The sequence below is a fragment of the Anolis sagrei genome, chromosome 1 (assembly GCF_037176765.1).
Source record: "Anolis sagrei isolate rAnoSag1 chromosome 1, rAnoSag1.mat, whole genome shotgun sequence".
Lineage (NCBI taxonomy): Eukaryota > Metazoa > Chordata > Lepidosauria > Squamata > Dactyloidae > Anolis > Anolis sagrei.
Genome location: NC_090021.1, coordinates 338769500 through 338783116, shown reverse-complemented (window position 1 = coordinate 338783116; position 13617 = coordinate 338769500).

Here is a 13617-nt window from a genome sequence, read left to right as displayed (position 1 = left end):
GAGATGTGTTCCACACTGGGCATGCATACTCACCAGCAGAGTAGCACAGCGCAAGGGCAGATGTCTTCACTGTGTCTGGTTGTGATCCCCAGGTTGTGCCAGTCAGCTTTCGTATGATGTTGTTTCCAGCACCCACTTTTTGCTTGATGTTCAGCCAGTGCTTCTTGTAGGTCAGAGCACGGTCCAGAGTGACTCCCAGGTATTTGGGTGCGCTGCAATGCTCCAGTGGGATTCCTTCCCAGGTAATCCTCAGAGCTCGGGATGCTTCTCTGTTCTTGAGATGAAAAGCACATGTCTGTGTTTTAGATGGGTTGGGGATCAGCTGGTTTCCCCTGTAATAGGCAGTAAGGGCACCTAGAGCTTTGGAGAGCTTCTGTTCAACCATCTCAAAGCTCCCTGCTTGAGTGGTAATGGCACGATCATCAGCATAGATGAAACTCTCTGTCCCTTCTGGCAGTGGCTGGTCATTAGAGGGGTTACCAAAGACCATCAGAAAATACAGTGTTTTCTGTTGGTCGTGGGGGTTCTGTGTGGGAAATCTGACCCTATTGTATCTGTTGCTACTATGGGTTTGCAATGTACTTTTCCTATGTTTTGGAAAGGATCAGGGCTGTTTCTGTTGCAGCTGACACAATTAATTGATGGGATAATTGAGTGTATTGTTATCTCATGTATATAGTAAGCTACTGTGTGTTTGTACTTTGAGCATTGCAGTCTATGCTTTGCTTGAGGGCTTGTTCTGAGCTGAAAAACCTTTGTTTGGTGCCAGGAGCAGTTCTGCAAGCACCCAGAGATCAAGTTTATTGATGGCAAGTCAAGGTCACTCCATGGACAACTGAGTAAGAGAGATTGTGTGTTGTTTTTGTTTCAAGTCTGCATATCTCTGTTGAATGAAAAGGACTCGAAGAGACTATTTTATGTTATGTTTTTGGTGAGAGCAATTCTTCTGTTTTGTTTTGTATGCAGTGAATGCAACTTTTTCCCCCTACTTACAGCAGAAGACTCAGGTGTTTTTCTTTTGTGAACTACTTTATCACACTTAGAGTTATAAGGGCTAGAGTCAGTCTGTGGGCTACTTATGCTAACGCTGACATTATCATTGGTGGGGTTCAGAATGCTCTTTGATTGTAGGCAAACTAGTAATCCCAGCAACTACAACTCCCAAATGTCAAGATCTATTTTCCCCAAACTGAAGACATATGCCTTTGCACTTTGCTACTCTGCTGCTGAGTAGGCATGCCCAGTGTGGAACACACCTCACCATGCTAAAACAGTGGATGTGGCTCTTAATGAGACATGCCACATTATCACAGGGTGTCTGCGCCCTTCACCACTGGAGAAATTACATTGTTCATTATTGGCTGCAGCTCATCCCCTGTTTGGGTATCAGCCAGCATGTCAACAACTTAAATCAAAACATAGTTTTCTAAGATCTACAGAGACACTTGCTGGAACACCTCAGCAAGCGAGAGTCCAAAAGTGGCAGGCTCAAACCCAGAACCTCAACCAATGGCTGATACTAAATGAGAGACTCCCCCCTGGGCACACAGAAAATTGGCGACTTGGAAGGCGCTGAACAGACTGCGCTCTGGCACCACGAGATGCAGAGTCAACCTCAAGAAATGGGGCCACAAAGTGGAATCCTCGGCATACGAGTGTGGAGAAGAGCAAACCACTGACCACCTGCTGCAATGCAACCTGAGCCCTGCCACTTGCACAATGGAGGACCTTATTGCAGAAACACCAGAGGCGCTCCAAGTGGCCAGCTACTCGTCAAAGGACATTTAATCAACTACCAAGCTTGCAAATTTTGTGTTTTGTCTGTTTGCTTGTTTTGTTAGAAATGTAGAACAAATGTCTGGTTGCTCCTGACATGATAGATAGATAGATAGATAGATAGATATTAGGAAGGTTGAGAAACACTGATTTACATTAACATTCTGTTACACATACAGATACAACCGACGCACAGTGATTATCCGATCACACAAAAACACAGCAATTCAGCAATGGAAGGAACCTTAGTATTTACAAAAAACAGTGTAGAACCCTATGTTCAAATAAACAATTTCTGTGATATGGATTCGGACGGAATACTGACGGTGCAGCAAACATTATGTGATGGGACCCATCAGAAAACATTCCCAAATAGTCTCAAAAGTGGGACTATTTCCTAATGTCCCCAATGTTGGTTTGAGCATTGGACTACAACTCTGGGGACCAGGCTTCAGTAGTGGAAACTCACTGGGTGATCCATTCAAGCCATACTCATTCAGCCTTTGGTCAGACCTCACTTGGAATAATCCCATATCCGGTTCTAAAGCTGATAAAAATGGGGCAATAGAGACTTGTGGATTATGTAGATAATGACTGGAAATTTCCACATAGCAGATATCTCTAGACATGGTCCCTCCACTTCTGTAGATGTTCGAAACAACTGGCAACTGGTTTCTTCAGTATTAGTAGGGTGATGCTCCATCCATGTTGAACATTTATACAAATGACCAGCCACTACCAGAAGGGACAGAGAGCTTCATCTATGCTGATGATCATGCCATTACTTCTCAAGCAGGGAGTTTTGAGATGGTTGAACAGAAGCTCTCCGAAGCTCTAGGTGCCCTTACTGCCTATTACAGGGAAAACCAGCTGATCCCCAACCCATCTAAAATACAGACATGTGCTTTTCATCTCAAGAACAGAGAAGCATCCCGAGCTCTGAGGATTACCTGGGAAGGAAACCCACTGGAGCATTGCAGCGCACCCAAATACCTGGGAGTCACTCTGGACCGTGCTCTGACCTACAAGAAGCACTGCCTGAACATCAAGCAAAAGGTGGGTGCTAGAAACAATATCATACGAAAGCTTACTGGCACAACCTGGGGATCACAACCAGACACAGTGAAGACATCTGCCCTTGCGCTATGCTACTCTGCTGCTGAGTATGCATGCCCAGTGTGGAACACATCTCACCACACTAAAACAGTGGATGTGGCTCTTAATGAGACATGCCGCATTATTACGGGGTGTTTGCGCCCTACACCACTGGGGAAACTACACTGCTTAGCTGGTATTGCACCACCTGCCATCCGCCGGGAAGTAGCAGCCAATAGTGAAAGGACCAAGGCAGAGACATCTCCAGCTCATCCCCTGTTTGGGTATCAGCCAGCACGTCAACAACTTAAATCAAGACATAGTTTTCTAAGATCTACAGAGACACTCGCTGGAACACCCCAGCAAGCGAGAGTCCAAAAGTGGCAGGCTCAAACCCAGAACCTCAATCAATGGCTGATACCAAAGGAGAGACTCTGGGCACACAGAAGACTGGGCGACTTGGAAGCGCTGAACAGACTGCGCTCTGGCACCACGAGATGCAGAGCCAACCTCAAGAAATGGGGCCACAAAGTGGAATCCTCGGTATGCGAGTGTGGAGAAGAGCAAACCACTGACCACCTGCTGCAATGCAACCTGGGCCCTGCCACATGCACAATGGAGGACCTTCTTGCAGCAACACCAGAAGCACTCCAAGCGGCCAGATACTGGTCAAAGGACATTTAATCAACTAACAAGATTGCAAACTCTGTTTTGTCTGTTAGTTAAAAAAGTTGTTAAAAATGTAATACAATTGTCTGGTTGATACTGACACGATAAATAAATAGTAGGGTGATGGCTCTTCTCCAGACTTTACTCCAAGCATGGGCCAGCTTGAGCCCTCCAGGTGTTTTGGACTTCAACTCCCACCATTCCTAACAGCCGGTAGGCTGTCAGGAATGGTGGGAGTTGAAGTCCAAAACACCCGGAGGGCCCAAGCTGACCCATGCCTGCCTTAGTCCAAACTATACAGGAGCTATCCAAAGTGCTGAAATAATTTTGGGATGCATTTGCTTAGACAGGATTTGTAAGTGTGCAAATATACAACCATATATATAATTTTGCTGGGTAGTAGTATCTTTTTCCTTATTAATACAACACTGCCATCTATGGGGTGAATGTATTAATACTTATACAATACTTAAGATGCCATCTAGCTGCACAACTCTTCAGTTTTAAATGTGCAGTGTTTTGCAGTCAGAGCTACACATCAACTACATATAAGATCCCCATGAAAATGACTCCTGTCCAGCTTGTGGTCTATTATTTACTTATTTAATTATCGTGTCAGAAGTGAATTGCAGGTACAGTTGCAATGTATTTAAAATGGCATTATATTAAATGTCTTTTGACCAATAGCTGGCCACTTGGTGTGCCTCTGGTGTTGCTGGAAGAAGGTCTTCCATTGTGCATGTGGCAGGGCTCAGGTTGCGTTTGTAGTAGGTGGTCTGTGGTTTGCTCTTCTGCACACTCACATGTCATGGACTCCACTTTGTAGAAGTGAGAGAAGCCTCCCCACAGGATTACAACACACCTGGGCATCCCCTGGGCAACGTCTTTAGAGACAGCTGATTCTCTCACTCTAGAAGCTACCGATAGGCTGTTAGGAATTGTGGGAGTTGAAGTCCAAAACACCTGGAGGACCCAAGTTTGCTCATGCTTGCTCTGGAGCCTATTGTTTAAATCTCTGCTGAGCCATGGAAACTCACTGACTGACAAGTCACACTCTCTCGGCCTGAGAGGACAACAAAGGCAAATCCTCTCTGAACAAGTTCTGCCAAAAAACTCTTATGATAGGTTTGTCATAGGTCAGAAACAACTTGAACAAGAACAGTGCTTTCAAGAGAGATATTGACAAGCTGGAATGTGTCCAGAGGAGGGCGACTAAAATGATCAGGGGTCTGGAGAACAAGCCCTATGAGGAGTGGCTTAAAGAGCTGGGCATGTTTAGCCTGAAGAAGAGAAGGATGAGAGGAGATATGATAGCCATGTATAAGTATGTGAGCGGAAGCCACAGGGAGGAGGGAGCAAGCTTGTTTACTGCTTCCATTGAGATTAGGACAAGGAACAATGGCTTCAAACTGCAAGAGAGGAGATTCCATCTGAACATGAGGAAGAACTTCCTGACTGTGAGAGCCGTTCAGCAGTGGAACTCTCTGCCCCGGGGTGTGGTGGAGGCTCCTTCTTTGGAAGCTTTTAAACAGAGGCTGGATGGCCATCTGTCAGGGGTGATTTGAATGCAATATTCCTGCTTCTTGGCAGAATTGGGTTGGACTGGATGGCCCATGAAGTCTCTTCCAACTCTTTGATTCTATGATTCTAAGGTGGAGTCTCCTTCTCTGGAGACTTTTAAACAGAGGCTGGATGGCCATCTGTCAGGGGTGATTTGAATGCAATATTCCTGCTTCTTGGCAGAATGGGGTTGGACTGGATGGCCCAGGAGGTCTCTTCCAACTCTTTGATTCTATGATTCTAAGGTGGAGTCTCCTTCTCTGGAGACTTTTAAACAGAGGCTGGATGACCATCTGTCAGGAGTGATTTAAATGCAATATTCCTGCTTCTTGGCAGAATGGGGTTGGACTGGATGGCCCATGAAGTCTCTTCCAACTCTTTGATTCTATGATTCTAAGGTGGAGTCTCCTTCTCTGGAGACTTTTAAACAGAGGATGGATGACCATCTGTCGGGGGTGATTTGAATGCAATATTCCTGCTTCTTGGCAGAATGGGGTTGGACTGGATGGCCCATGAGGTCTCTTCCAACTCTTTGATTGATTCTAAGAGCCCTTGTAAGGTTGTTCTGAATTGTTGACTGACGTGGCAACTATCTGGACAGTGACTCATCCCAAGGAAAGCAATCACTGTTTTCTGCAAAGGAAAAATTGCATTGTTTGCAGAAAAATCCTAGCATATTGTTGGCTGACGAACCATCCGCCTTTCCTGAAGATACTCCTTCAGGATAGATACGTGTGGGTACTTTCCTTGTAATGACTTCCCGGTGGGTTATAGCAATAACGGAATATAATAGGAGAGAGTCACCTTGACCCGAAGGAGCCATAGAATGGCCCCAGTTTAGATAACCCCAAAGCCCTGGATTGTTTGAGTCAGACTCTTGGGATTGGGGAGTTTCACTTGTGTTTTGGCTCTAATTGGAAGGATTCTGCAGGATTAGCGAAAACAATGGCTCGGAACCCTGTTGTCACGTACTCATTGGGTGTTTTTATGTTTCTTCAAATAGAGTCTGACTTATAGCACCCCCTGTCCTGGGATATTCTTGGGCTTCTTTGGAATATATAGTCCATTGGAGGTTGAGACAGCAGGACTAGACCAAAGGCAGTCAAAGGAGTTCAATGACTGAATCATAACACCCTAGATGCCGATAGAATCAAGGAGTTGGAAGAGACCTCACAGGCCATCCAATCCAACCCCATTCTGCCAAAAGCAGGAAAATTGCATTCACAGAATCATAGAATCAAAGAGTTGGAAGAGACCTCATGGGCCATCCAATCCAACCCCATTCTGCCAAGAAGCAGGAAAATTGCATTCAAAACACCCCTGACAGATGGCCATCCAGCCTCTGTTTAAAAACTTCCAAAGAAGGAGCCTCCACCACACTCCAGGGCAGAGAGTTCCACTGCTGAACGGCTCTCACAGTCAGGAAGTTCTTCCTCATGTTCAGATGGAATCTCCTTTCTTGGAGTTTGAAGCCATTGTTCCGTGTCCTATATAGCATTCAAAGCACCCCTGACAGATGGCCATCCAGCCTCTGTTTAAAAGCTTCCAAAGAAGGGGCCTCTACCACAGAGAGTTCCATTGCTGAACAGCTCTCGCAGTTAGGAAGTTCTTCCTCATGTTCAGATGGAATCTCCTTTCTTGTAGTTTGAAGCCATTGTTCCATTGCGTCTTAATCTCCATGGAAGCAGAAAACAAGCTTGCTCCCTCCACCCTGTGGCTTCCTCTCACATATTTATACATGACTATCATGTCTCCTCTCATCCTTCTCTTCTTCAGGCTAAACATGCCCAGCTCCTTAAGCCGCTCCTCATAGGGCTTGTTCTCCACACCCTTGATCATTTTAGTCGCCCTCCTCTGGACACATTCTGGCTTGTCAATATCTCCCTTGAATTGTGGTGCCCAGAATTGGACACAATATTCAAGGTGTGGTCTAACCAAAGCAGAATAGGGCATGGGGAGCATGACTTCTCTAGATCTAGACACTATGCTCCTATTGATGCAGGCCAAAATCCCATTGGCTTTTTTTGCCGCCACATCACATTGTTGGCTCATGTTTAACTTGCTGTCCACGAGGACTTTCACACGTCCTGCTCTCGAGCCAGGCATCATCCCCCATTCTGTATCTTTGCATTTCGTTTTTCCTGCCTAAGTGGAGTATCTTGCATTTGTCCCTGTTGAACTTCATTTTGTTAGTTTTGGCCCATCTCTCTAATCTGGAAGCCCATGGTTCTAAATTGTTCTTTAAATTTCTCACACTGGGCATGTATACTCAGAGTAGCAAAGCGCAAGGGCAGATGTCTTCACTGTATCCTCCCTCCCGACATCTTCAACCTGTGGTTGGAAGTAGCAGGCAGTAAATGGCAAACATAACACTATGCAACAAAATTTGAAAAAAAAATCTATTCCTAGTTTAAAAGTGTTATTTCCTGTTTCATTGTGTAGTCCTTACTTTGAAAGCAGTTGTTCTGCTCCAGAAACTTCATTTTTGTGTCTGCCACAAACTAGGGTTAATTGGTTGAGATTCAATGAAACATTCACTGAAAAACTTGAGCAAAATGTGCTGCAGGATGTTCTCCTGCTATATTACACGAGCACAATTCAAAGTGCTGGTGTTGACCTATAAATCCCTAAACGACTCCGGCCCAGTTTACCTGTCCGAACGGATTCTCCCCTATGAACCGTCAAGGTTGTTAAGATCTTCTGGAGGGGACCTGCTTTCGGTCCCACCACCCTCACAATCGCGTCTGGTGGGGATGAGGGACAGGGCCTTCTCGGTGGTGGCCCCTCGACTCTGGAACTCTCTCCCATTGGAGATTAGAACTGCCCCTTCTCTCCTGACCTTTAGAAAGCTGGTGAAAACTTGGTTCTGGAATTTGGCATTTGATGAGTGAGTCAATAACTCTTGACCACACGGACAGATGGTGATGAATTGTGATTTCATTCTGACGACTTGGCCTTATGTAATTATATGATTGTATTTTAATGTGTTTTTATATTAGTGTATTATGGGATGTGATGTTTTAAACTATTGTGTATGAATCCTCTGTTGTGAACCGGCCTGAGTCCCTCGTCGGAGGTCGAGAAGACCGGTATATAAAAGTTCTAAATAAATAAATAAATAAATAAATTCTCCACAACCAAAGTTTTTGCAGTTTAATAAACCTTTTCCATGTTTATGTGATAGAACCCATTAGGAAATGACATTTATAATCCAGGAACAAAAATTGTGTTACATTGTGTAATTAATGTGCATTGGCACCTCACTCCCACCCCAAAAAAAGCACAAACCATAAAATGGGTTTAAGAATAATTTATTTTACAAACAAATGGTGTAAAATGTATAATGACGGAAAGATGCCAGATCTCACCCCATTTCACAGCCTGGTGTTTTATATTAATACAACGGAATAAGGAAAACCACAATATATGTGGTATCTATTTTTTAGAGTTGTACAGAAGACGACGGCCACATGAATGTAGTGTTTTGGGTTTGGACTGTGTCTCTGACGTTGAGTGTTTGACTCCCTGCTTAGACACAGAAGCCCACTGGGTGAACCTGGGTAAGTCACACACTCTCAGCCTTAGAGTAAGGCAACAGTGGTAACCCAATTCAAAGCAACATTGCCAAGACAATAACATGATATATTGTCGAAGGCTTTCATGGCCGGAATCACTGGGTTGTTGTAGGTTTTTTAGGGCTATATGATCATGTTCTAGAGGCATTCTCTCCTGACGTTTCGCCTGCATCTATGGCAAGCATCCTCAGAGGTAGTGAGGTCTGTTGGAACTAGGAAAAAGGGTTTATATATCTGTGGAATGACCAGGGTGGGACAAAGGACTCTTGTCTGCTGGAGCTAATTGTGAATGTTTCAACTGACCATATGCTAATCAAGGTGGTCAGTTGAAACATTCACACCTAGCTCCAGCAGACAAGAGTCCTTTGTCCCTGGTCCATTCTGCCAAGAAGCTGGAAAATCGCATTCAAAACACCTCCGACATGGCCATCCAGTCTTTGCTTAAAAGCCTCCAAAGAAGGAGCCTTTGACACACTGATGTTCAGTGTGAACCTCAAAATTTGATGTTCAGAACTGGACACAGCATTAGAATAATAGAATCCTAGAGTTGGAAGAGACCTCATGGGCCATCCAGTCCAATCCCATTCTGCCAAGAAGCCGGAAAATCTCATTCAAAGCACCTCCTACATGGCCATCCAGTCTTTGCTTAAAAGCCTCCAAAGAAGGAGCCTTTGCCACACTGTGGGGCAGAGAGTTCCACTGCTGAACAGCTCTCTGAGTCAGGAAGTTCTTCCTAATGTTCAGGTGGAATCTCCTTTCTTGTAATTTGAAGCCGTTGTTCCATTGCGTCCTAGTCTCCAGGGAAGCAGAAAACAAGCTTGCTCCCTCCTCCCTATGACTTCCTCTCATGTATTTATCATGTCTCCTCTCAGCCTTCTCTTCTTCAGGCTAAACATGCCCAGTTCTTTAAGCCGCTCCTCATAGGGCTTGTCCGCCAGACCCTTGAGTTGCCCTCCTCTGGACACATTCCAACTTGTCAATATCTCCCTTCAATTGTGGTGCCCAGAATTGGACACAATATTCCAGGTGTGGTCTAACCAAGGCAGAATAGAGCATGGGGAGCATTACTTCCTTGGATCTAGACACTATGTTCCTATTGATGCAGGCCAAAATCCCATTTGCTTTTTTTGCCTTCTCTTCTTCATGTTAAACATGCCCAGCTCTTTATGCCCCTCCTCATGGGGCTTGTTCTCCAGATCTTTTATCATTTTAGTTGCCCTCCTCTGGACACATTCCAGCTTAGAGTCAATATCTCCCTTCAGTTGTGGTGCCCAGAACTGGGCACAATATTCCAGGTGTGGTCTAACCAAGGCAGAATAGAGCACGGGTAGTATAAATTCCCTGTACCTAGACACTAGACTCCTCTTGATGCAGGCCAAAATTCCATTGGCTTTTTTTGCCACCGCATCACATTGTTGTCTCATCTGGAATACTGTGTCCAATTGTGGTGCCCACAATTGAACACAGTATTCCAGATGTGGTCTAACCAAGGCAAAATCGAGGGGTAGCATGACTTCCCTGGATCTGGACCAGATGGCCATGTTTTGGGAGTGCTTCGATTGTGTTTTTCTGCCTGGCAGAAGGAGCTAACCTTAATGACCTTAAAGAGTCTCTTCCAACACTATGATTCTATAACTCCCAATCATGTCAAGTTGAATTATGCCATAACAGAGTCTGTATGTTGCAGGTAAACATCAAAAAAACCAAGATTATGGCAACAGAATGATTGACAACTGGAAAATAGAGGGAGAAAATGTGGAGGCCGTGACAGACTTTGTATTTCTAGGTGCAAAGATGAGTGCAGATGCAGACTGTGGCCAGGAAATCAGGAGACGCTTCCTTCTTGGGAGGAGAGCAATGTCCAATCTCAATAAAATAGTAAAGAGTAGAGACATCAGACTGGCAACCAAGATCCATTGCCTAGTCAAAACCATGGTCTTCCCTGTAGTAACCTACGGATGTGAGAGCTGGACCTTAGGGAAGTCTGAGCGAAGGAAGAGAGATGCTTTTGAGCTTTGGTGTTGGAGGAAAGTTCTGAGAGTGCCTTGGACTGCGAGAAGATCCAACCAGTCCATCCTCCAGGAAATAAAGCCCGGCTGCTCATTCAAGGGAAGAATAGTAGAGACAAAGTTGAAGTCCTTTGGCCACATCACGAGGAGACAGCAAAGCCTAGAGAAGGGAATTATGCTGGGGAAAGTGGAAGGCAAAAGGAAGAGGGGCCGACCAAGGGTAAGATGGATGGATGGCATCCTTGAAGTGACTGGACTGACCTTGAAGGAGCTGGGGGTGGTGACGGCCGACAGGGAGCTCTGGCGTGAGCTGGTCCATGAGGTCACGAAGAGTCAGAGATGACTGAACGAATAAACAACAAGAGTCTGTATTCTCAGAAGTTGAGGAAGGCTCCGGAGTTTGCCCAACACTCTCGAACATCCTTGAAGGTTTGGTGCACTATTGACAGTAGAATCAGATACAACAGGCCACTGTTATTGCAGGGAGAGGGGAACGGATCAGGCTTGTCTCACTGTTGTGGCCTCATTCCTTGTCATGTGGGCATCTCTGCTGATGCCAGTAAAGGAGGGCTATGTGAAATGGATGGCAAGATTCCAGTTTGGCCAATGTGGTCTCAGTCCTGCTGGGCCCAGACCAGCTGATGTCATGGATTGGGTATGGTGTATCTGGCTGCCTTTGATGCTAGTGTGGAGCATTTCTGTTTCAGGATAGGCTTCAGTACCTTGGATGACTTCATCTGCAGGATATTGTCCTGGAAACCAACCAACAGCCACTACCAGAAAAGGTGATTTTTTTAGCAATGGCTTGGCCACCATTTCTGCTCCAGACTGGCCTCGAATTGACTGGACAGTACAGAAAAGTCTGTATTCCTGAGCCTCTCTAATCCCATTGTTTCTAAAGGCACTACAAAAAAGTATGCAAAGAAACAAATCCTTTTGGACTAAATGTGAGTCTATGGGTGAGCCCTGAGTTCTGGCACACAAGAATGAAGGAAAATAATGATTTTGCTCCATCAAAAGGTCACTTTTGGTATCTTTTTTTTGGAAAAAGTAACAGTCTTGAGACTTTCTTGCATTATATCAGAATACAGAAGTGTTTTGTATTTTGGACTTCTTCCACGAACATGGAATCCCTCTAAGGATGATGGCAGAAACAAACAACGAGCAACAATAACAATAGCAACAACAACTTTCTTACATAATCTCATTTTCAGTCCTGTAACTTTTATGTGACTGATTCAATCCATTTCCACCTCAATAATATCAGAAACTTTGGGAGACTTGGAAACATAATGTGGGTCCCTAGACGGATCCTAGTTGCAATTGAATTGCAAATCCCATCAGCCCCAACCACATCCATGGTTTTGTTTGTTTGTCGTGTCAGGAGTGACTGCAAGTCGCTTCTGGTGTGAGAGAATTGGCCGTCTGCAAGGACGTTGCCCAGAGGACGCCCGGATGATTTGATGTTTTTATCATCCTTGTGGGAGGCTTCTCTCATGTCCCCGCATGAGGAGCTGGAGCTGATAGAGGGAGCTCATCCGCCTCTCCCCGGATTCGAACCTACGACCTGTCGGTCTTCAGTCCTGCCGGCACAGGGGTTTAACACACTGTGACACTGGGGGCTCCTCTAAGGATGATGGCAGAAACAAACAACGAGCAACAATAACAATAACAACAACAACTTTCTTACATAATCTCATTTTCAGGAGCCCCCGGTGGCGCAGTGGGTTAAAGCACTGAGCTGCTGAGCTTGTTGATCGAAAGGTCGCAGGTTCGGTTCCGGGGAGCGGCGTGAGTTTCCGCTGTCAGCACTAGCTTCTGCCAACCTAGCAGTTCGAAAACATGCAAATGTGAGTAGATCAATAGGTACCACTCCGGTGGGAAGGTAACGGCGCTCCATGCAGTCATGCCGACCACATGACCTTGGAGGTGTCTATGGACAACGCCGGCTCTTCAGCTTAGAAATGGAGATGAGCACCACACCCCAGAGTCAGACATGACTGGACTTAATGTCAGGGGACAACCTTTACCTTTACCTAACTTTTGTGTGACTGATTCAATGCATTTCCACCTCGATAATATCAGAAACACTGGGAGACTTGGAAACATCATGTAGGTCCCTAGAAGAATTTGAGTTGCAATAGAACTGCAAATCCCATCAGCCCCAACCACATCCATGGTAAGGTTGGGCAATGGATGAGCATTGCATTCAACCTGATTTAAATATTTACGTGCCAACTCCTTGAAACAATGGTTGTATACAGAACATTAAAAAAAACCCCAAACAATGACCATACAAAACATAACAAAACAATAAACGATGAATTTTGCAGTGCCATTTAGCCCTCTGGTTTCACAGAAGCCATAGGTCCTGCCTCGTATTTAAAGGGTTATCAGATGTACCATGAATATTTGCTGCTCCAGTATGTTTGCATTTCACCTGTAGCAAGACAAAGGAAGGTCTCTTGCAACTGGAAAATACTTCATTAAAAAAACAAAACAAAACATTTTTGATGCTACAAGCTGCATATCACTCCACGGAGAGACAAAGGTTGCTTTAAGTGACCCGACAGTCTCTTGAAACTGGAAACAACATCACCGAAAAAGAGTCACAAACTTGCCATTGGAGATTTCTGCAGGCCAGCAAGCCTCTTAGAGGCTTAGTACCGTTGTTGCATTTATTTCTAAGTCTTGGTTAAACCAGTGTAGAAATGCTTTTGTGCAAACGGTCATGCACAGGTCAAGGAAACCCATAATCCACACAATTCCTTTGGTGAGGATGAATATGTCATTCCTCTTAGACAAATAGAGTCCCTGCATGGTAGCATGGGTGTCTTCTTCTGTGCCATTGATTGCAGCAGGCACAAGATGTTGCATGTGCACGAAAGAAGGGAGACCCTCCCCCCTGCCCGGCACATTGCTTCAAGCTCCAG